At 37.7% G+C, this 22,502-nt stretch overlaps 1 protein-coding gene and 1 long non-coding RNA gene across 7 annotated transcripts in view; one reads left to right on the plus strand and one right to left on the minus strand.

Moving 5' to 3' along the window:
* METTL15 (methyltransferase 15, mitochondrial 12S rRNA N4-cytidine) overlaps positions 1-22,502 on the minus strand; it is a 326,516-nt gene that overhangs the window by 117,089 nt on the left and 186,925 nt on the right. The gene's annotated exons all lie outside the window — the stretch shown is intronic.
* Positions 1-22,502, plus strand: part of LOC144294495 (uncharacterized) — a 92,239-nt gene that overhangs the window by 29,542 nt on the left and 40,195 nt on the right. The window contains exon 3 of one of the 2 annotated variants that reach the window (XR_013361858.1): positions 14,766-14,890. The exons of the other annotated variant lie outside the window; for it this stretch is intronic. This is a non-coding gene — a long non-coding RNA (uncharacterized LOC144294495). Of the gene's footprint in view, positions 1-14,765; positions 14,891-22,502 lie in introns of those variants that run through there. 2 annotated transcript variants of the gene reach the window in all.

A 22,502-nucleotide genomic window follows, 5' to 3' on the forward strand; every position in this document is an offset into this window, starting at 1 on the left:
AAAGTTTGAGGGTCCACTTCTGGATTCTCTATTCTGTTCCATTGATCTATGTGTCTGTTTTTGTGCCAGTACCACACTGTCTTGATGACCACAGCTTTGTAGTACAACCTGAAATCTGGCATTGTGATGCCCCCAGCTATGGTTTTCTTCTTAAAAATTCCCCTGGCTATTCGGGGTCTTTTGTAATTCCACACAAATCTTAAAATAATTTGTTCTAACTCTCTGAAGAAAGTCCATGGTATTTTGATAGGGATTGCATTAAACGTGTAAATTGCCCTGGGTAACACTGACATTTTCACAACATTAATTCTTCCAATCCATGAGCATGGAATATTTTTCCATCTCTTTGTGTCTTCCTCAATTTCTTTCAGAAGTGTTCTATAGTTTTTAGGGTATAGATCCTTTACCTCTTTAGTTAGGTTTATTCCTAGGTATCTTATGCTTTTGGGTGCAATTGTAAATGGGATTGACTCTTTAATTTCTCTTTCTTCAGTCTCATTGTTAAAGAAGCTTTTGCACAGCAAAGGATACAGTCAACAAAACTAAAAGACAACCTACAGAATGGGAGAAGATATTTGCAAATGACGTATCAGATAAAGGGCTAGTTTCCAAGATCTATAAAGAACTTATTAAACTCAACACCAAAGAAACAAACAATCCAATCATGAAATGGGCAAAAGACATGAACAGAAATCTCACAGAGGAAGACATAGAAATGGCCAACACACACGTGAGAAAATGATCTGCATCACTTGCCATCAGGGAAATACAAATCAAAACCACAATGAGATACCACCTCAATGAGATACCAGTGAGAATGGGGAAAATTAACAAAGCAGGAAATCACAAATGTTGGAGAGGATGCGGAGAAAAGGGAACCCTCTTACAGTGTTGGTGGGAATGTGAAATGGTGCAGGCACTCTGGAAAACTGTGTGGAGGTTCCTCAAAGAGTTACAAATAGACCTGCCCTATGACCCAGCAATTGCACTGCTGGGGATTTACCCCAAAGATGCAGATGCAATGAAACGCTGGGACACCTGCACCCCGATGTTTATAGCAGCAATGTCCATAATAGCCAAACTGTAGAAGGAGCCTGGGTGTCCATTGAAAGATGAATGGATAAAGAAGATGTGGTTTATGTATACAATGGAATATTCCTCAGCCATTAGAAATGACAAATACCCACCATTTGCTTCAACGTGGATGGAACTGGACCGTATTATGCTGAGTGAAATAAGTCAATCGGAGAAGGACAAACATTATATGGTCTCATTCATTTGGGGAATATAAATAATAATGAAAGGGAATAGATGGGAAGGGAGAAGAAATGGGTAGGAAATATCAGAAATGGAGACAGAACATGAAGACTCCTAACTCTGGTAAACGAACTAGGAGTGGTGGAAGGGGAGGAGGGCGGGAGGTGGGGGTGAATGGGTGACGGGCACTGAGGGGGACACTTGACAGGATGAGCACTAGGTGTTATTCTGTATGTTGGCAAATTGAACACCAATAAAAAATAAATTTATTAGTAAAAAAAAGAATCTATAAAAAATAAAAATAATAATAAAAAAAGAAAAAGAAATAAATATGAACTTTGGAAGACCTCTCAAAGTACTACAACCTTTAATTTACCCACTGAGGTAAATTTTACTATACCTTGTCTTCTTAAAGCTGCACATCTGTCAAAGCAAAAGGTTGTAATTAAATTTCCTTGGAATTTTATGGAACTACAAATTTTAGAGTATATTCCTACAGAATTCCACACTCATTGAAATGAAAAACAGGTTGGAGTCGTGGTTAAGGAGAGTGATCTTTGAAGTAATAAAGATCCCAACTTCATCATTAAAAAAATAATAATAATAATGCCAATTCAAGTCGTCTGTATTCTGCACTTGGGAAATGAATTCCACAATTTCAGATTCCTAAATAAGGAATGTGATCAACATAAAAAAAAAAAACAACAATAGGTTTTACATACTCTGATATATAATGTTCCCCACCCAGTTTTCCCTCTACTTTTCTTTGTATTTTTCTTAATATTGTAATTCCATCTCAATGTCAGCTTCCTAGAAGACCCAAACAACCCAGAAGACAGTCAAAGAAAAATGGAAGCAGAAGGGGAAATCTAAGACAGGGAGCATTTTCATTTATCCAATAAATATGTATTGATGGTCTACAATGGCCAAGTGATATGCTAAATACCAGGTTCTGTGAAGAAGATAAACAGAATTCTTTTTCTTTCTTTTTTTCAAAATTCCTTTTCTTATGGAGCTTCACTACAGTTGATTAGAAATGGTAATAAGCAAATAAATTACACAAAACACTGGACCCACAAAATAATTGAGCAAAGAATCACAGTGGTAATATTATGAGTGTAAGCAGTTTGTTGGAATAATGTTGTGAAAGATAGCAGCAAGAGGAAACAGAATTGGGTGGGGAGAGCCTCCTACAGTCTTGTCCAACTGATGATGAGCTCTCATTTAAAAACTCCTCATTAGAGGAATTCTGTGTTGGGAAGAAATAGCCCAGCTTCTATATTCCAACCTCTTGGAAGCCAACACTGTGGTTTGGTCATATTTTCTGGTATGTAATAAGCACTAAGTAAATATTTATTAAATGAAATAGCAATACCATAGCAATACCTCCCCTGCCCAGGAAGGAAAGATGTGGTTTAAAAGAAGGTATGTTTCTGGTAGTGTAGTCATTAGAACTCCTCATTAAGAGGAGTTGATACATGAAAACAAATGTGGGGGGTGGATATATTTTAAAGATAAAGAGATGCCTTACAGATCCTGAAAGATGCCGGGTCTCACAGATTCTGGAAAGCCTTCTGGATCCCAGGCAGTGTTCCTCTTCCAAATAATGCCTGAGTTTCTCTCTGTAGGTGATTAATTCCATTTCTCTACAGAATAGCTTTTTCCAATTCTCTCGTCCTCCAAGGGAAAGCGGCCATTCAGCATCTTCTTAGTTTATATTGTATGGTTACAATACAAACTACAAGATGATTCTCAGTTCCAAATACCAAGTCCCATGAGAAGGATGAGGATAGAGAGTCTACTTGGTTTGTCGTGAATCGTGTTTTTAGCCCCATTCCAATCACCATGGCTGGGGAGTGAAGTGAGATGATAGGAAAGGTGGTAGAACCATCAATGGAAACATAGCTGGTGAATCCCTCTCACTCTTATGACCTGGGGGCACAGCTCTAACGTAGGGAAGATAGTAACTGAAAGAATGGATTTCTGGACAACTGGAGATGGGCCAGAAAAAGATGCTAGGTGACTATCCCTGGAAACCCTAAAGAAGAGGAGGTTTAATGATGTGGCTTAGATATTCTCTTAGAAGCAAAAGACTCTCTTAGAGTCTCTTTCAGCTTCATGACTCCAATGATCAAGCACTCTTGGTCCTGAGGGATGAGCTGCTTTTCTATGTCCTTTAAGAACATTTCCAGAATCAAAGGACCAAACAGGTAAAGGAGACAGGCATCAAGAGGAAGGAATTGAACCTCTCGGAAATCACTCAAGAAAACTGATATTAATAGGGCATGGATGTTAATGTCTATATAAATCACTCAGATGATTAAAGTTGCTTCAGTTAGGAGGGTAACTGATTCTGTAAATTTAACAGAGCCATTCTTTTAATTAGATCAGTTTGTCACAGCACATGCTGGGTAGAGTTTTTTAGGATTTGCAAAACATAACAGAGCAAATAAGAATTTCTTATACATGTAAGTTTAAAACTAAAATTTGTGATGTGATCCCAACCAATACTTTGACCGTTTGGGTCTGAGTATTCATTAGCAATTCATTAATTCTCTCAAATATTCACTCATTATTTCAGCTAACAAACACATCTCAAGTGTCTCCACAATGTTAGGCTCCATGCTAGGTTTGGGAGATAAAAAAGTAAATCACATACTTCTGTCCCTCAAAGACACTAATACATTGCAGAGATGGTCACATAAATAAGTAATCACAAGATACCAAAAAGTCCTACAACGCAACCACATAATGGTGCTGAAGGAGTTCAGAGGAGACAGTGGCAAAGATTAACCTGAAGTCTCAAAATCTGGATTTCTGAGATTCTAGGTGGAAGTGTTGAACTTTCTACCTCAGATTCAAAGTACTGTTTTTAGCATGAGGGATTTTTTCCCTGATTAGTTTTTTATTATTATACTTCATGCTTAAGGCAAAGTTGCAAGCCTGGTGTATTGATTTTTATTGATTCTGTAACAAATTACCACGAATTAATGGCTTAAAACAACACCTTTCATGACCTCACAGTTTCAGGAGGAGGTATAGCACGACATGACTGCATTCTCTGCTTAGGATCTCACAAGGCTAAAATCTGTTATCTGCCTTTTCAGGTCCAAAATCCACTTCCAAGTTAAATGGCTATTGACAGAATTCAGTTCCATGTGGTTGTTCCAAGGAGGCTGATGTTCCCATTTCCTTGACTCATGGTCCTTTTATCTTCATGGTCCTTTGCTTTCATTCAAACGTCTCAGTCATTCTGTGGTAGTTAGTAAAGGTAGAGGCTGGTAATTGAGCAGGTTGACATTTTTTGAGTACTTACCATGAATCAGACACATAAATTCATGTACCTCATGATGCTCAAGTAGAATTATTACTCTGATTATTTGACGGATAAAACAACTAAGGTCCTAAGAGTTTAAATAGCTTGCTTAAGTCTGTATAGTGAGGACAGGAAATCCTGAGATGTGAATCCAAGGATATGTGACTTAAGAGTCTAAATTTCTGACTACTGTCCAATGTTATTTCTCCTGGTAACCAGAGAGAAACTTTCCTTTATATGTAAACTAGATGGGAAAGAAAAAAGAGATGGAGAATGGAAGGACATATTTCTGTGTCCAACACATGCACACATACAATCTCACAGAATTTTCAGAAATATTCTATTTGGTTATATATTCTCCATTTATTGAGAAGGAAGTTGAAGATTAGCCAGGTTAAAATATTTTGCCAAGATCCTAGACTTTTAAAGAAGTAAACCAGAGAACCATTTGTAAATAAAAAATTTGAGGTTCTTCAGTGTATCCCACCAGTCCTAAAAGTGGCACATTCCTTCCAAAGTTAAAAGCAAAAGTCTTGCCTACTAAGAGCAGGAAATGAAAAGAGAAGTGTTCTGTGTACAGTGAATCAGGATGTTATTAGCAACCCTGAAGTTCTGGACATGTCCATGGAGTCAAGCCCAAGTGTGGAGCTGAACATGCCCAATCTCTTCAAGAAATGAGCCCTGAGGCCAGCACACCCAGGCCCCTGTCAGCCATAACCATGCCAGGTGATGCCTCTTCCACCCAGGAGAATACCTTAGTCAGCCAGGATGCCCTCTGGGTCTCTGATTAATTTGAAGCTGATTTAGCTGTAAATGCCTAGGGCCATTGGTATTAACCTGTGAAATCATTCCAGATTGCTCTACAAAATGACATCATTCAGATGATGCTTTTGGTCCTGGGCCTTTGGTTTGGCATGATTCAGTGGGTCTGAAAATGTTCTGCCAAAAGAGAACTTAAGCCACTGCTTTGACAGGAGCCACTTATGGAGTCAGAAAATGCCAGGCCATTGTTCACCCCAGCCAGAGCTCCTGGTTTGCCTTTCTTTCTAAACAAACCTGGCCTTTGGAACCTTTCCTGTAGAGAGAGCTTTCTCCTACCTCTTCTTTACGACTTCATATAAATATGTCCAAATAATTTCTTCCAAGAAAGAGTAGAAATTTTACCTTTTTTTTCATTTTTTAATTGTTAAAAAAGTTGTTCATTCTAACCTTCCCATAGACTTTCATATACAAAGCACTCATGTCATTCATTCAACAAACGTTTATTGAGTGTCTACTGCAAGCCTACTGATAGCTATCTTGGGTGCTGCAGTAAACAATATCAACTTTTTAAAGATCTTGAAATCCAGTGGAAGGAGACAGAAAATAACAAATAAATACACACATAAGCAAAATAATTATAGATTGTAAAAAAAAATGCTATGAGAAATACAAACAAGGTTATGAAATACCAAAAATCCTGCAGAGGCAACTTTGGATAGAAGGCAGGGAAAGACTTCACTAAGAAGGTGACATTTGAGCTAGGATCTGAAAGATGAGAAGGAGCAAAGAGCTGGAAATATAAAATTACAGGTAGAGAAAAGAATACATGCAAAGGCTGTGAGATGGGCAACACCTTGGTGTTTTTGAGGAAGAGAAAGGCAGTTAGTGTGCCAGGAGGGCAGTGAGTAAAGGAAAAGGATGGTATGAAATAAAGTTTTGGAGGTAGGGAGGATCTCCATCATGGTGAGGGTGGGCACTGAAGGTCATGGTATATATTGTATCATTTGATCTTCCCATAAACCTGTTAAAATTTAATGTTTTGTTCTAGCAATGAAGAAACCAAGGTTCAGGGAATTTAACCAACTGAATGGTGGCTTTCCTCCAAAGACAAGGACTCCTAGCCTTGCAGAGCTACGATTAACCTAAAAAATAGTTCCAAATTGCTGCATAAATGAAATTCTCCAAATGCAATTTTTGTTTTCAGGCCTTTGGAATGATGGAGCCCAGAAAACTCCAAAATCTATTGGAAGATAAAAATTTTTGCAAAATCGGTCAAGAGAACCACCTTTAAAACAGGGAATGAGGGGTGAAACTATATGACTGCTTCTATCCAAAGTTGATAACTGAAAACTGTTTCAGGGACAGGCAGACAAAGACTTCTCAACCACTTCTGTGTTAATGATTTGTAAAATCTGTGCTCAGCCCCAATATCACACCTCATTCCTACCTGTGTCTCCTACTCTCTCCCAAGGTGGTTCCCAACACCTTTTTGTTAGCAACATAAGTGACATACTCAAGATTCAAGTTAAAATTTAGAAGTTCAACTCTGATTTTAAAATAAGTTTTGTAAAATTGAAAAAAAATGCACCCAATTATAGTGCCACTCACTGATTTTCCTTAAGCTCTATGTCTCTATGTGAGTAGCAATGTTTACTGCCCTGACCTTTCTTGCTTTGTTTGTTGAATGAACTAAACGAAAGAAGATACAGTACAATCAGCTTCATTTTTTATTCCCACTGCTGCCCTCAATCCATTCCACCGTATCTTTCTCCTCTGTCCTCTTAGGCCTCTTCTATAGCTTTTTTGGCCACTTCTGAATATTAATAAAACAGTGTCATTGTTAAATATTAAAATCAATCTAAAACAACATCTAACCTCAAATTTAGGCTTCTCTCTTCTCTAGTTTGGCATCGCCCAAGAAATTTATTTTATTTTTTTTTAAAGACTTTATTTATTTATTCATGAGAGACAGAGCGAGAGGCAGAGACACAGGCAAGGGAGGAGAAGCAGGCTGCATGCCAGGAACCCGACATGGGACTCGATCCCAGGACTCTGGAATCACACCCTGAGTCAAAAGCAGGCACTAAACCATTGAGCCACCCAGGCGTCCCTCACCCAAGAAATGTAAAGATTAGAGTGGGAAAAGGATTAGCCCACTTCTTTGCTACTCTGATAGGCCATTCTCCATCTTCTCGCCCCATTCCATGATGTTCCTGTGAGAGCACCAAAGTGAAAGAACCATGTAGGCTGCTCCATTGGTTAGCCATTTCTACCTAAACATTGCCTCTCCCAGCAGAGGTCAGACAGCATTTTCTCCCCTGTGCTATGAAGAGCTGCAGGCTAGTTCTTGGGATATGTTGCTAAGAGCTCAGACTCTTAAGCTTAATTTGCAGAGAAAAAAAGGTAGACTTAATGTGGACAGTAATAAATTATATCATAAAGAATTACATTATCTACACTTTATACACTCACAATTTTCATCTACAGAGCCAGTTTCATTCTTAGAACCATGAAATCCTTTTGAGGGACATCAAGGCAGGGAGAATGAGTGACTTGCTTTATGGCTCCAGGTGACATGAGCCTTCCAGCTTGAGCCTTGGCTTCAGAGCCTTCCTAACCATTAGCTGTCTTCATCTAAGACCTCCTAGTCTTGCCTATCATGATTTTTGCTTGGTTGTAAATTTCTTGTTGGGCCTAAATACAAACATTATATATGGCGGGGAATATTGTTCCGTCGCATTAAACTGCCTTAAGTTTTACTTACTGATACTTAAATACAGTGACCCACACTGCCCTACTACGGTTTAGGCAGCAAACTGTACAGACGGGTGAAGACTGCATACTCCCTTACTCTTGGGACGGTAGGCCATGGTTTATGAAACAGTCTCATGCACAACCATGATCTCATTGACTTGCTAGTGAGGCAGACAAGAGAAGTGGGGCAAAGAGCTAAGAAGAACTTTTCCGATGTTCATGTTGCTTATTTATTTGTGATGAATGATTGTTTCCGAATTCGTAGATTTAAGTAGTCTGCTTCAAATTCCATTAGGTTTCACACTAAAACAGATTCTGCTGCTACTGCCCCACCCTGTAAGGAGAAATGAAATTAATGGAAATCATTCCATTTTCCAGAGTGGCTAAATTTCTCCAATTCAGGCAGGACAGGGGAGAGTGAGTGATTTTTGCAAATAAACGTTGATTGGTAACCTAAAATACTACCTACTGCCATATTTTAATAAGTAGAGAATGTATATGAGGGGGTTTACAATTCTTACCTCTCAAAACTTAAGTTAACAATCATAGTTGTGATATATTTCCCTGAATAGAGCGTAAACTCTTCAGGAACAGTGCCCAGTCGGTGAATGAATACCTGTTGATTATTTGACGGCATCCCTTTGTGTCCTACGTTTGTACCTTTTGACAATGTGCTAACTGAAGTACCAAAGGAATTCCCCAATTTGGGCTGGATGCTGAACAGTAAAAAGATACAAGGGCAAAAACAAGTAGAGCAAAAGAAAGAGTGATCACCATTTAGAAGGACAATGTTCTTATCCCAAATCTTCAAACTGAGTAATTTTCTTTTTAGTTGGATTTTATCGTGATAGGGGCAATTGTTGGAGCATACTTGGGGTGATTCAGTTTTTAATATGCTTAAGTTGTAGATTATGTGTGGCCCTTTTATTTTTTTAATGACAGATGTAATTCTATAATAATACTCTTTTTATTTATTAAAAAACACATGCAAATTGTTAAATAGGAATTCTTCCCTCTTTGCTCTTCCTTTTTTAATTTTCTCATTTCTTTAAAGTGCCTCTGAACTTGTCCTCTTGGAAATGAGTAGATTTATGAATTTCGACCATCATCCATAAATTAGAAACAAGAATTTGGGCCATATTTGTAAACAATTCCATGGATCAGGTTATGGTAATCATCTTTATTTATTTATTTTTTTATGCAGGGCACTGTTTCTTATTTATCTACAGCTCCGAGAGCATATAGCACATAGTAGGTACATAATAAGTGCTTGAAAAATGAGTATATACGGAAGGAGTAGAGGGAAGGTTAGAGCTTGTATCCACTAGCCTGACTAACATTTATGACTGTCTCCATTGTGGCAAAGAAAATTTCTAAGGGCACGAGAACAACTCTACAAGATGTCCATCAAACAAACCATGTGCCTAAACCCATCATCTGTACAACACTTTCTTTCTGTGCTCTCCCATACTCCTTACATCATCTTTAACACTTGTATCTTATTTAATTTTTTAACACTTTTTTCCTTAAAAATATTTACAAAGAAGCAAAGCCAGTTCTGATATAAATCACAAAAGTGGATGCCTACCGGGAGTGGAGATTGGCTGGGATCTTCCAGGGAGATGAAAATGTCCTACATCTCAATATGGTATATATATATTTATTAAAACTCATTGAATTATAGGCTTAAGAACTGTTCCGATTAGAGTATGTAACTTTTTCCTCAATTAAAAATATATTTAAAGAAAAGAACTAGATCAGGTAACTTAAATACATTCACAATTAAAACAAAATAAAATAGCATTATTAATTTCTACATAGAGACTATTCTTTATATAAGCTGTGAGGCTACAGCTGATCTCTTTTTAAGATTGTTTTTTTTTAAAGTATAAAGTATGCTAACAGTGGTATCTCCTCCTCTCCTCTTCCTCTTTCTTTCCTTTCTTTAAAAAATATTTATTAGCATTTTTCCTTCTGTTGTTCCATAGCCGTGAGTCGGACCTGACAAGGTAGGCCAGGCCCGTGCCAGAAGGCCAAGCTTACTTAGCACAGGGCAGGTGTATTTGCCAAAAGGGTGGTGGCACAGCAGTATCAGAAGATTGGGTACCTCCCAGGAGATTGAGCAAATAAATATATCAAGAACAATAAGAGTCTGGTTTCTCACCATGGGAAGGCGAGTTACAAATATGGAAAAAGACAAAGCTAGAATAAACCCAGCTGGCACTGGGTTGGAATTGGATATACCATAGTGAGGTAATAGTTTCCGTTATAGATAAAGTAGTAAGTATAGATGTAAATGTGCGTGTAGTTCCTAGCTATCTGCTCAAAGAGCCTGGGAGCAGCAGCACCGTAGTAGTAATGAATACCAATGCTCATCTCTTGGTGTCAAATGCTAAATGGTTCAGAGCTCCCTGAAAAAAATGACTGAATCCAGGACTGGGGCTGGAAAAGAACATGATGAACCTGGATCATCTTCAGTAACAGGAAGGAGGTGCTCAAAGAAAGATGAGAACATGTCAAAAGAACACAGAAGTAAACCTGAGGGGGTTCTAACTGGCCAAATAAGGGGCAATTGGAGCATTTAAATAAATGATATAACAAACTAGCTCATTGAATTAGCAAGTACTCCACTGATATAAATCAATGAATGACTACATAGATGGAAAGAAGAAAAAGTTTTTCCCTATAATGGAAAATCTCCAATTAAATGTAAAAGGAATAATAGTTCTAGAAAATCACCGTTTGGTAATAAGGGTAGTAATAATTAACCAAGGCAAGAAATTTCAATGGATGCTAAAAGTAGTAGGTGAAAGTCAGGTAAGGTATTCCTTACCTTACCTAAAATTTATATATAAATTTTATATATATTTATATAAATATATTTTTAATTGAGGTTTGATTTGCCAACTATAGTTTCAAAGCACATCCCTACATAATACTTTTAATTACAAATGGAACAAAAAGAGAAATTTGGTGGACACCATCTTGATAAAGTGGTCAAACACTAGCAATGTGACAAATAGCCATCCTGGGCAACTGAAAAGATATAATGAAAGGCATATAGTGTGGCAGTCTGGCCAAAAATATATACCAGGTATAACAATGGTCATATACCCAATAACGAGGAAATACTGGATCAATCCAAACTGCAAGACCTTCTAAAAAACACCGGGCCTATCTTTAAAAGTGCCAAGACCATGAAAGGGAAGTAAAGGACGGATGGAAGAGGAGAACACGCTCTAAATTCTTACAGAGTCAGGCAAGGCTTGCCACAGGAAATGACTTTCAGGGAGTCCTAAGAGCCAGAGGGAAGTCATTTAGGCACAGGCCTGGCATTTTCGAAGGTGTAGGACGTTGGGTGCTCGTGGAGCTGGGTGGACCTGGAGCACTGAGACGGCTGAAGCAGCCAGGGCGATGGGGTGGGGCCAGAGTAGAAGGGGACATTTCCTTTGCCTTCTGCACAGTCTCATGAAACACATGCACTTTGAGCAACTGAAAAAAGGCATCTGAGTTGATGTATTAGTGCAGGCTCTCTGAGAAACAGATGCAAAGGCAGAATTAAATGTGCAAGTTTATTAAGAGAAATGCCTGCATGAAAGGAAATTGGGAGGAAGCTGAAGAAGTCTGGGAGGGCCATCAGGCTGGGATGTACATCTGACCCTGAGTGAAGGGGAGGTAAGGACGTTTGCATGGAAGTTCCAGGAAAACCTTTTGGCTCAGGAGTCCCTTTTGCCAAGTTGGGTGTCAAAGCATCTGCCTGTTTCCCAGGAGCAGAACTGCATGGATACTCCTACCTCAGCTACTGGTGACAAGCGGCCCTTGGTAGGTGCTGCTTCGGGGCAAATGCAGGGACAAACTTCGCAGTCACAGCTTGGAGTCTAGTCACTTATGCTCCTAGAGAAGCAGGGGCAAGACATATTCTCATGTAGACCACACTTGAGTTTGGGATGATGAACAGGATTTAGCTGAGAGAAGAGGTGAAGGATATTCCAGGGAAGGGTGTGGAAAAGCTTCAACTCAAGCTTTTAGGACTCCATCTTTGTTCTTTTTAAATTATCAATTTTCTTTTAGTTACAAAGGAATCTGGCCTTTGTGAGTCATGAGCCGTGAGAACACTAATCAATCTGCAGCTAATAACCATGGACACTTAATCCTGGAGAGCCTACCCACTTGCCTTGGCTTCTTAATGGAGTCAAGTTTTCTGTTTTTCATATTTGGTCCATCTGTGGAGGCTAACTTAAATATCACATAACGATCTTTTCTTTCTGGAATTATTTTGATCCGTCATGGTAACACAAGTTGTTTTACATCAAATAGAAGCTGGTTAGTAATTATATATGTCTTTCCTTAATAAAATAGGAAATACGTTTTATTTATATTTACTAGAAAAACACATTTTCCCCCTTAAACACTAGGGTCATGTTGTAGGAAAAAGCTGGTAAGAAGGAATAGTAAAAGGGATCCTTGATTTTGAAAATGTTGGGAACAATTGAAATCAACTGATGTTGTTGAGGTCCTGTTGAGTTTGCAGAGCATGAATTCATAACACAATTTCAAGTTGCTTCAGTCTATTCTTAATTGCAAATTTCCCAAACCCTATTAAAGAAAGGAAATGGTCTTTCTAGACTCATTTTATCAGGTTTGGAGTCCCCTCATTCTTTATCAAGTGCCCCAAAAGTCCTGCGAATTGCATAAGCAACAACTATAAAATATGACTCACGGCATTTTTTTTTCACTGAGTAATGCAATTAACACGGTAATATTGTAGCCACTATTTTGAAAAAATTCTTATTAACATTTATTAACTGCTAGCAGAGAGATTTTTTTAACTGGAAGAAAAAGATTCAAGATGTCCATTATAGCTTTTAACAAACCGAACAATGTGCCCTTTTCTCAAAGTATGATGTGTCTGTTCCAAATGATGTCGTTTAAAAATACAACAGAGTATTTCATTGGGTAAAAAATTGGTGGCTAAGATAATTTGGGATTTTTTTAATTCAATGGCATGAAAACTGTTATTCCACAAATGAATGCACACAAGAAATAGCTTACCAGAAGACTCTTGCTAAAGAAGTGTCTGTAAAATAGTTGCTGTGTGTAAGCTATAGTTTTGGCAACTGGTCTTAAAGGTTATTCAGTTAAATGTTCCATGATACCTGAATAAGACAGAAATGTTTTATAGTGGTGAAGGGGTTGGGAGAGGAAGATTCTTACCCCCCTTAAAAAAAAAAACTAAGGTATTTATCCAAAGGATACAAAGGGGCACCTGCACCCCAGTGTTCACAGCAGCAGTGTCCACAATGGCCTAACTGTGGAGAGAGCCCGGATGTCCATTGACGGATGAATGGAGAAAGAGGATGTGGTGTACATATTCAATGGAATACTGCTCAGTTATCAAAAAAATGAAATCTTACCATTCGCAAAGATGTGGGTGGAACTAGAGGGTACAATGCTAAGTGAGATAAGTCAGTCAGAGAAAGACTGATAGCATATGATCTCACTTACATACGGAATTGAAGAAACAAAACAGATGAACATCAGGGAAGAGAAGGAAAAATAAAATAATATGAAAACTGAGACGGAGGCAAACCATAAGATACACTGAACTCTAGGAAACAAACTGAGGGTCGCTGGAGGGAGGTCAGTAGGGGGGTGGGGTAACTGGGTGACGGGCATCAAGGAGGGCACGTGATGTGATGAGCCCTGGGTGTTATATGCAACAGATGAACCACTAAATTCCACCTCTGAAACGAACAAAAACAAAAACAAAATAATCATGTGCTTCAAATATCTTTCGCCGTAACCATCATTCCTGGCTTCATATATACTGTGCTTATTTGTTTCCTGGCCAAGAATGCATTGATTTACCCAGAATATATACTCATCTTTTAATGCTGATCAGAGGGGCAAGCCTGGTGTAGACAGCCTGAAGCAATTTTTAGAGAGGACGCTAGCATGAATTAGTTTGATTCTGGATGTGGTTACAAAGATCTGTTTTGGTTATTTTATTTTTAAAGCTTTTTATAGCTCTGCCAAATTCATTGGCCCTTTAGGGAAGACGAATAACACAATGCAGCTTCTTCTGAGTCAGGGCCACCGCGCTGCATGATTTCAGGGGCCATGGCTTGTGTCCTTTCCAATGTGAGATGCAATACAATAGAAGGAAATAGACTGTTCATTCATATCCTCTCAGATAGGGTTGGGAGAGAGGATTTTCGAAGATGAAGAACTGATCGCTGCTCTAACAAAGCCAGATATACAGAAAGATTGGCATTTATTCTAGGCTTAAAATTGTGCTGTCCAGTACAGTAGCCACTAGACACCTGTAGCTACTGCATTATTGAAATGTTGTTAGTCCAAATTGAGATGTGCTCTAAGTGTAAAACACATACCAGATTTCAAAGACTTAGTACAAAAGAAGGAATATATCTTATTTTTTTATATTGATTCCATGTTGAAATATATTGGATATATTAGTTTAAATAGAGTACACTATTAAAATTGATTTGAACTGTTTCATTCTACTTTTCTCAAGGTGACTTCTCAAAGTTAAACATTACAATGTGGCTCAAGTCGGTGGATTGCATTATATTTTCATTAGACAGCACTACTCTAGAATATTTGATCTACTCATGTCCTCAGAAGTGATTTTATCTCTTCTATTCTTTGTGCCTAGTGCACAACTGCTACAGGAACTCAGAAGAGCCTTGTTGGGACACTAACCAAGTTGGCTGATGCCAAAAATTGGGGTCCTCAAAAACAATGTATGGAGCTTGAACCACCCGGGAATGAAGGAACCAGGTAAAGTTAAAAGGTAGAAATTGTTGGGCAGCCTGAGTGGCTCAGTGGTTTAGCACCACCTTCAGCCCAGGGCATTATCCTGGAGACCCGGGATCGAGTTCTGCGTTGGGCTCCCTGCATGGACCCTGCTTCTCCCTCTGCCTGTGTCTCTGCCTCTCTCTGTGTGTCTCTCATGAATAAATAAAATCTTTAAAACAAAAAAATGGTTGAAATTGTCAGCCTTTATCCTTAGATGTTTCAGAGTCAAATTTGGGAAATGTGGCTTGAACTGAGATATTTTTCTAGTGCTAGAGTCACTGAACTGGAGCCCGTGATAGGCATGAGGGGATTTAATAGCCCCTTGATATTATACAAAATTAGTCTGTGTGTGCTTTTTTCTTTCGAAAGGATCTATTTTTGATTAGATTCTCAAAGGAGACCATAGCTTCAAAAATATTAAGGATCCTGATTCTACTTTTTTAGAAAAGATTTATTTATTTTAGGGAGACAGAGAGAGAGAGAGAGACAGCACATGCAGTTGAGTAGGAGAAAGAGCAGAGGGAGACAATCTCAAGTAGATTCCCTGCTGAGCTCGGAGCCCAACATGGGCTCCATCCCATGACTCTGAGATCATGACCTGAGCCAAAATCAAGAGTTGGATGCTTAACCAACAGCCACACAGGTGCCCCTCCTAATTCTACTTTTTAATTTAATTGTTTTTGTTTTATGTTGAGTCATATAAATTCTTTTTGTTTTTTAAATATTTATTTATTTGAGAGAGCAAGGGAGACAGAAAGAGGGAGAGAGAGCACAAGCAAGGGGAGGGGCAGAGGGAGAGGGAGAAGCAGAGTCCCTGCTGAGCAGAGAGCCCGACATGGGGCTCGGGCTCCATCCCAGGACTCTGGGAATAAGACCTAAGCCGAAGGCAGATGCTTAACTGACTGAGCCACTCAGGTGTCCCGAATTGTATAAAATCTTTACATACTTTGGATATTAACCCCTTATCAGATATACCATTTGCAAATATCTTTTCCCATTAAGTTGCCTTTTTATTCTGTTAATAGTTCCCTTCACTGTGCAAAAGGTTTTTATTTTGGTGTGATCTCATTTATTTTTGCGTTTGTTTCCCTTGCCTAGGGAGATATATCTAGAAAAATGTTGCTAAGGCGAATGTCAAAGAGATTACTATATTCTCTTCTAGGAGTTTCATGGTTTCAGGTCTCACATTTAGTTCTTTAGTCCATTTTGAGTTTATTTTTGTGTATGGTATAAGAAATGGTCCATTTTTATTTTTCTGCAGGTAGCTGACCAGTTTTTTGGCCTTGTATATTCTTGCCTCCTTTGTCATAGGTTATTGATCATGTAAGTGTTGGTTTATTTCTGGGCTTTCTATTCTGTTCCATTGATCTGTATGTCTATTTTTGTGCCAGTACCATACCGTTTTGATTACAACAGCTTTGTACTTTAGTTTGAAAATTAGTATTGTGACACTTCCATCTTTGTTCTTCTTTTAGAAGATGGCAGGATCATTTGGGGTTCCATAAAAATGCTAGGATTATTTGTGAATAATACTATGGTATTTTGATAGGGGTTGCACTGAATCTATAGATTGCTTTGGGTACTATGAATATTTTAACAATATTGGCTCTTCCAATCCATGAGAATGGAATATCTTTCCATTTGTGTTGTCTTCAATTTCTTTCATTAATGTTTAATCATTTTCAGAGTACAGGTACAGGTCTTTCACCTCCTTGGTTAGGCTTATTCCTAGATATTATTAATAGACATTTTTCCAAAGAAGATACAGAGATGGCTACCAGGCACATGAAAAGATACTCAATATCACTCATCATCATGGAATTGCAAATCAAAACCAAAATGAGGTATCTCTGTCAGAATGGTTAGGATAAACACACACGCGCACACACACACACACACACACACACACACAAGAAATAACAAGTATTGGCAAGGATGTGGAGAAAAAGGAAGCCTTATGCACTATGGGTGGAATGTAAATTGGTGCAGCCACTATGAAAAAGAGTTTGGAGATTCCTCAGAAAATTAAAAATAGAAATACCATACGATCCATTAATTCCACTACTGGGTATATACCCCCCAAAAATGAAGACACTCATTCAAAAAGATATATGCATCGTATGTTAACTGCAGTATTATTCATAATAGCCCAGATAAGGAAGTAACTAAGTGTCCACTAATAAAGAAGATGTGGTATATATACACAATGGAATATAACTCTACCATAAAAAAAGAATGAGATCTTGTCATTTGCAACAACAGGGATGGAGCTAGCGAGTATTATAAATGAAATAAGTCAAGACAGAGAAGACAAATACCATATAATTTTACTTATATATTGAATCTAAAAAACAAGACAAATGAACAAACAAAAAGCAGAAACAGACTCAAATACAGAGAACAAACTTGTGGTTGCCAGAGAAGTGAGGGTGGGGTGGGGGAGGGGCAAAATGGGTGAAAGGGAGTGGGAGGTGCAGGATTCCAGTTAAGGAATAATTCATGGGGATGAAAGGTACAGCATAGGGAATACAGTCAATGGTACTGTAATAGTGGTGTGGTGACAGACGCCCCTACACTTGTGGTGAGCACAGCGTAGTAGAGAGCTGTTGAGTCATCCACTATGATGTACACCTGAAACTACTGTAATGTTGTGTGTCAACTGCACTTCACTTAACAACAACAACAAGAATCTAAATTTTAGGATGAAATGGCTCATTCAGAAGGGGTATCTTATCATTCTTGTCAGGTAGTCATCCATGTCTATGACTATGAGCCTTCTTAACATTGCGGACACCTATATACATGCATCATGAAAATGAAAGTTCATGGGGCTCAGTGAACAAGATAACCAACAATAAGGCGAAGACATCAAGACTATCAACGGCATTAAAAGGAAAGGCACCTAGTGTTGATATGTCCCAGGACACTAAGCTATTGATGATTCAGCACAAAATTCCTGTAGTGCTCACACTAAATCTTCGCTATAAATCCAATTCTGCTTGAAAGAAGAAAATTTCATTTACTTATTCATTCTTTTGTGTTCTCAATATTTTAATCTCAACTACAGAATTTAACCCCTTATATTCTAACCCCTCAGAATTTACATGTCTATGTCTCAGTTTACAATGTGGCTCTTTAAGAACAAGGGGCACAACTTTTTTTTTTTTAATCTTTTATCCTCAGCACCTAACAAGTGGATGTTCAATAGATGTTAAGTAAAATAATCAATTAAAAGTTGTTGCCTGACTTCTACACATCTCAGAATAAAAGGTGATCTATGAAACAAATACAGCTTTAAAGATTAAAATTTAATAGAAGGCTAGAATTATGTAGTTTTAGCCAAATCAACCAGATTCAGGATTTGACCTTGTTCAACATTCACAAATTGAACTAACCTGTAGAAGGACTCACACAGATTATAGCTGTGATCCACTTTTCCAGGCCTAAACAGTGCTGATTCATTCACCACAGTTGGTTTGCAAGTGAAGGAAACAAACTTTTAAGTTAGAGAAATATAAGCAGTCTTAGATCTGGGAGTCATCAGGAAATGTTTGATATTTTAAAGAACTGACTGAAAGTTAAACAGGTTAATGTGACATTTCAAAGGGATTTTGAAATTCAATAGCTTTCTCTAGCAGCTGATGTTTATTCTCTGGTTGTAAGGCAAATGTTGAATTTCTTCAAAGGAACAATGATAGATTCTAGAATAACTAGATAGGTTCAACGTTCATTATAGGTTTTTTCTTCTTCCCCGTGACCCTTCCACACCATGAAAAATATATGTGTATACATAACAGGAAATGGGAAAACCATCTGGCTGGCTCTAAAAACATGGTTTTCTTCATAACCAAAGGGGTTTTTGTGTGAAAATAATTTTATAGATACAGACATAGATATGGTACCATTAAAAAGAGAAAAGAAGAATCATAAAGAATATGTGTAAATCCAGAAAAAGGACTTTTTTTCCCTTACCATATCAGCACTGTGCAGGAAATGAAAGTTCCGTGGGTTGGATAGTCCCTCTTAGATGGATATATTCAAATCTAGTTAGAAAGACTAATGACAAAGACATGTGATCTCTACTTTGATAAGTTTGAGGAGCTTATTTTATTACTTAGAAACTAGATATGTATGGTATTATAGTGCATGTAAAATAATTCATAAATGTTTATTAAGATCAGTAAACAAGGAAAATTAAAGAACATATTTTAAGGAATTATTAAACATTTAGGTGAAATGATACTTAAAAGTCATTTATTCTAAATTTGTATTGCTTTAATGGTAAATTCGACCTAAATTGATTTCATTTTTTAAAAAAAGTGATAGGGAAGAGAAGGGAAGGAATATAACAGCTTATAGAATCCAAGAATGGGTCACACATTGGAGCATGTGACTCTTGATCCTAGGGTTGTGGGTTCAAGCCCCATGATAGGTGTACAGATTATTTTAAACTAAAACATGAAAAAAAAAAAAGTAGTGGAAAAGTATCATTTCCATGATACAACCAAATCATGGAAAGGGCATGGATGAAGGTGGGCTTCCAGAACAACTGAGATCTGGTATGGGAATGTTCCCAGAGGTAGCGCTCCAGTTCCTATCTTTTTATTATCTGTCTGCAATTTAGTAACTCTTTTTTTACATGATGGGAACGTGTGCTCCTAAGAGTTCTTCAGCTTTACATCTTTCAGATATTGAAGAGAAACCAAGAGATTTGTTTTTCACATTAAATCAAATAATTTTAAGAAAAGAATGCATTATTTCTCTAGATTAGATCAGTCCCTTGTAGCCAGGATTAATCTAGTTTGCATCAGAGTCCTCCTCTGGACCAATTAATTGTGACAAGAACAGAGCAAGAGGTTTGGGAAGGGGAGGTGGTCATGGAATAACATGACAGCTTGCAAAGTAGCCATGTAAAGGAGAGTCAGCTCTAGAAGAGATGGAGGGTATGCTGGAATGTCTCATAGAAATTCCATCATTTTGCAAGTAAGTAAGCAAAGAGATGAATTGGTTTGCTTTAGCTTATATGACAAACTAGAAAAACAGCCAGGACTCAACTAATGAACATAAAAAGGTAAATATTGACTGCTTTGGCCATAAATGGATTACGTGCTATATATACTTATTTAGGTTTAATACAATCTCCTTATAAAAAAGGTATTAAAGTATTAAGGTATAATAGGCATTCAGATGAGAAAACTGAATTTCAGAGATTACATAAAATTTCTAAGGCTACACTGCTACTTAGCATCAGCGCTAGGATTTATACACAGGTCTGTCAGATTCCAAAATCTGTGCTCTTTAAAAATAATAACAACTACATTGTTTTTATAAGCAGATATGTGCTTATTATAGTCACATTGTGCTCTGTTAAGACAGAATGAATAAATACCCAAATTCCTCCACCTAGAATTTAACATGATTAACAAAGAATATCTTTCATATATCACTAAGATCAGCAAAGTTTTTTTACAAAAAGGACACATCAGATGTATCTTTTTTTTTTTTTTTTTTTTTTTTTTTTTTAGATTTCTTTATTTTAGGGAAAGAGAGAGAGAGAGCATGAACAAGGGGAAGGACAGAGGAGAAAGAGAATCCCAAGCAGACTCTGTGCAGAACACAGAACCCAACATGGGGCTGATCTGAGGACCCTGAGATCATGACCTGAGCCAAAACCAAGAGTCAGCTCCCCAAATGACTGCACCCGCCAGGCACTCTTATTTTTAAATAAAAATAGACATTTAATTTTACTTGAATTTAACTGAAAAGAAATTAGAGTGAAGAACTGCTGAATCTAGATTTTTTTTTTACTACAAAAGAACATCCCCCCCCCCTTTTTTTAAAGGAATTCAGGTTTATTTTTAAAGAAGCTCCAACAAGCAAATTTGTGTGGAAAAAAGGTAGAGATTTGTACAGACCATAGTATTGTTTATCTGGTCGCTGACCATTCTGTACCTACTAGCAGTCCCTGTGGCTTACTTAGCACAGTTCCAAAAAAACTGCTCATGGTGGAAAGACTTCACAAGTCACTGGTATGTGTGTAGTTCAGTCATTCCTATCTGCAGCACTACTGGCCCTGCTCTAGCTGGCGGAGGTGGCTGCCTAGCGAAGGGCTCTATGGTGTCACGGTGTCAGAGACAGCTGGCTTCTCCCTCACAGACATGCTGGTAAGCTCCTTCTAGCAGCACCGTGGTTGCAGCAGGCCTAGCCTCAGAATCTGCTCATCTCAATCCAAAGCTTTCAGAGCGGTGTTTCCCTACCAGGGGTCAGCTGCTAACATCATTCATTAGCGTGAAATTCCTCTAATTAAGGAAGCCCTTAATTACAATTATGAAATATACAAAAAGATTGGATTTTTTTTTTTAAGATTTTATTTGGGAGAGAGAGAGCAAGCACAGGCACAAGCAGGGGGAGGGGCAGAGGGAGAGGGAGCCTGACCCCAGGACCTTGAGATCATGATTGGAGCCAAATCAGAGGCTTAACTGACCGAGCTGCCCAGATGCCCTTTGAGGTTGGAATGTTTTTAAAAGAAACTGTTTCAAATTTTGAACAGTATTGACTCCTTGCTCTAAAAATAAGGAAATTGGTGCACTTATACTTCCCTATATCTTGACCTCTTAACCTCATAATTTTGGTTAAGTTCTGTTAATTTTACATTTTCAAGACTTAAGCTTGTATTCTGTTCTGTAGCCGTATTCCCTGGTTGTTTACTCTTAGATCTGTATTGACATGGATACATGGAAGCTTAGGCAAGCTTAGCACAGTATCCTTCACCAAACCTCTCCCTTATTGACTTTTTGTTTTTGTTTTTCATATCTTAGTTTGCTTTATTTCATCATCAAATAGTTCTTCTCCAAGAATAGCTCACATGAACCATATTCCTAGAGAAAGCCTGCTGCCTTTGATCCCGGTTCCCAACAGGTTTTAAAATGCTGTTTCTAGGAAGTTTTGAGGCCTATTGAATCTGTAGCTTAATGTCTTTCATCAGTTTTGGAAAAATTCTCAGCCATTCTCTCTTCAAATGACTTCTCCTTTTTTTGTCTTCTTTTCTCCTTTTGGGGTTCCAATTATACATGAACTAGACCTTTATTATAACTCCTATGTCACTTATAGTTTTTATGTTTTCTGTCTTTTGTCTCCCCATACATTATTCTGGATATTTCCTTCTAAACCATCTTCCAGTTCATGATTTATCTTTAGTTGGGCATAATTTGCTCTTTAATTAATCCACTGAATTCTTAAGTTTGAGAACTACATCTTTCAGTTGTATATTTTCAGTTTTTTTTTTATTTCCTTGAACATATTTATAGCATTTGTCTGCATACACCATGAATATTTTTAAATTATCTGTATTTTTATCCCTCTTAAAAACCATGCCTTGTCTTTTCATGACTGGTTATTTTCTGGTTCAGGAATTGATAATAAACATGAAAAATTATAGAAATTATTTGTGTGCAAGATTTTTTTTTTCCCCAAGAGAGTATTTAAAATTGCTTTGGTCAAGCTTAGGGACTCTAGAATCTATTTAATCCAGTTTCAAGGACTAAGATGATTTGAAACTGAATTTCAGTTCTTTCAAGATCCAGTTGGCTTTGAG

This window comes from Canis aureus, chromosome 23, assembly GCF_053574225.1.
Source record: "Canis aureus isolate CA01 chromosome 23, VMU_Caureus_v.1.0, whole genome shotgun sequence".
Classification (NCBI taxonomy): Eukaryota; Metazoa; Chordata; class Mammalia; order Carnivora; family Canidae; genus Canis; species Canis aureus.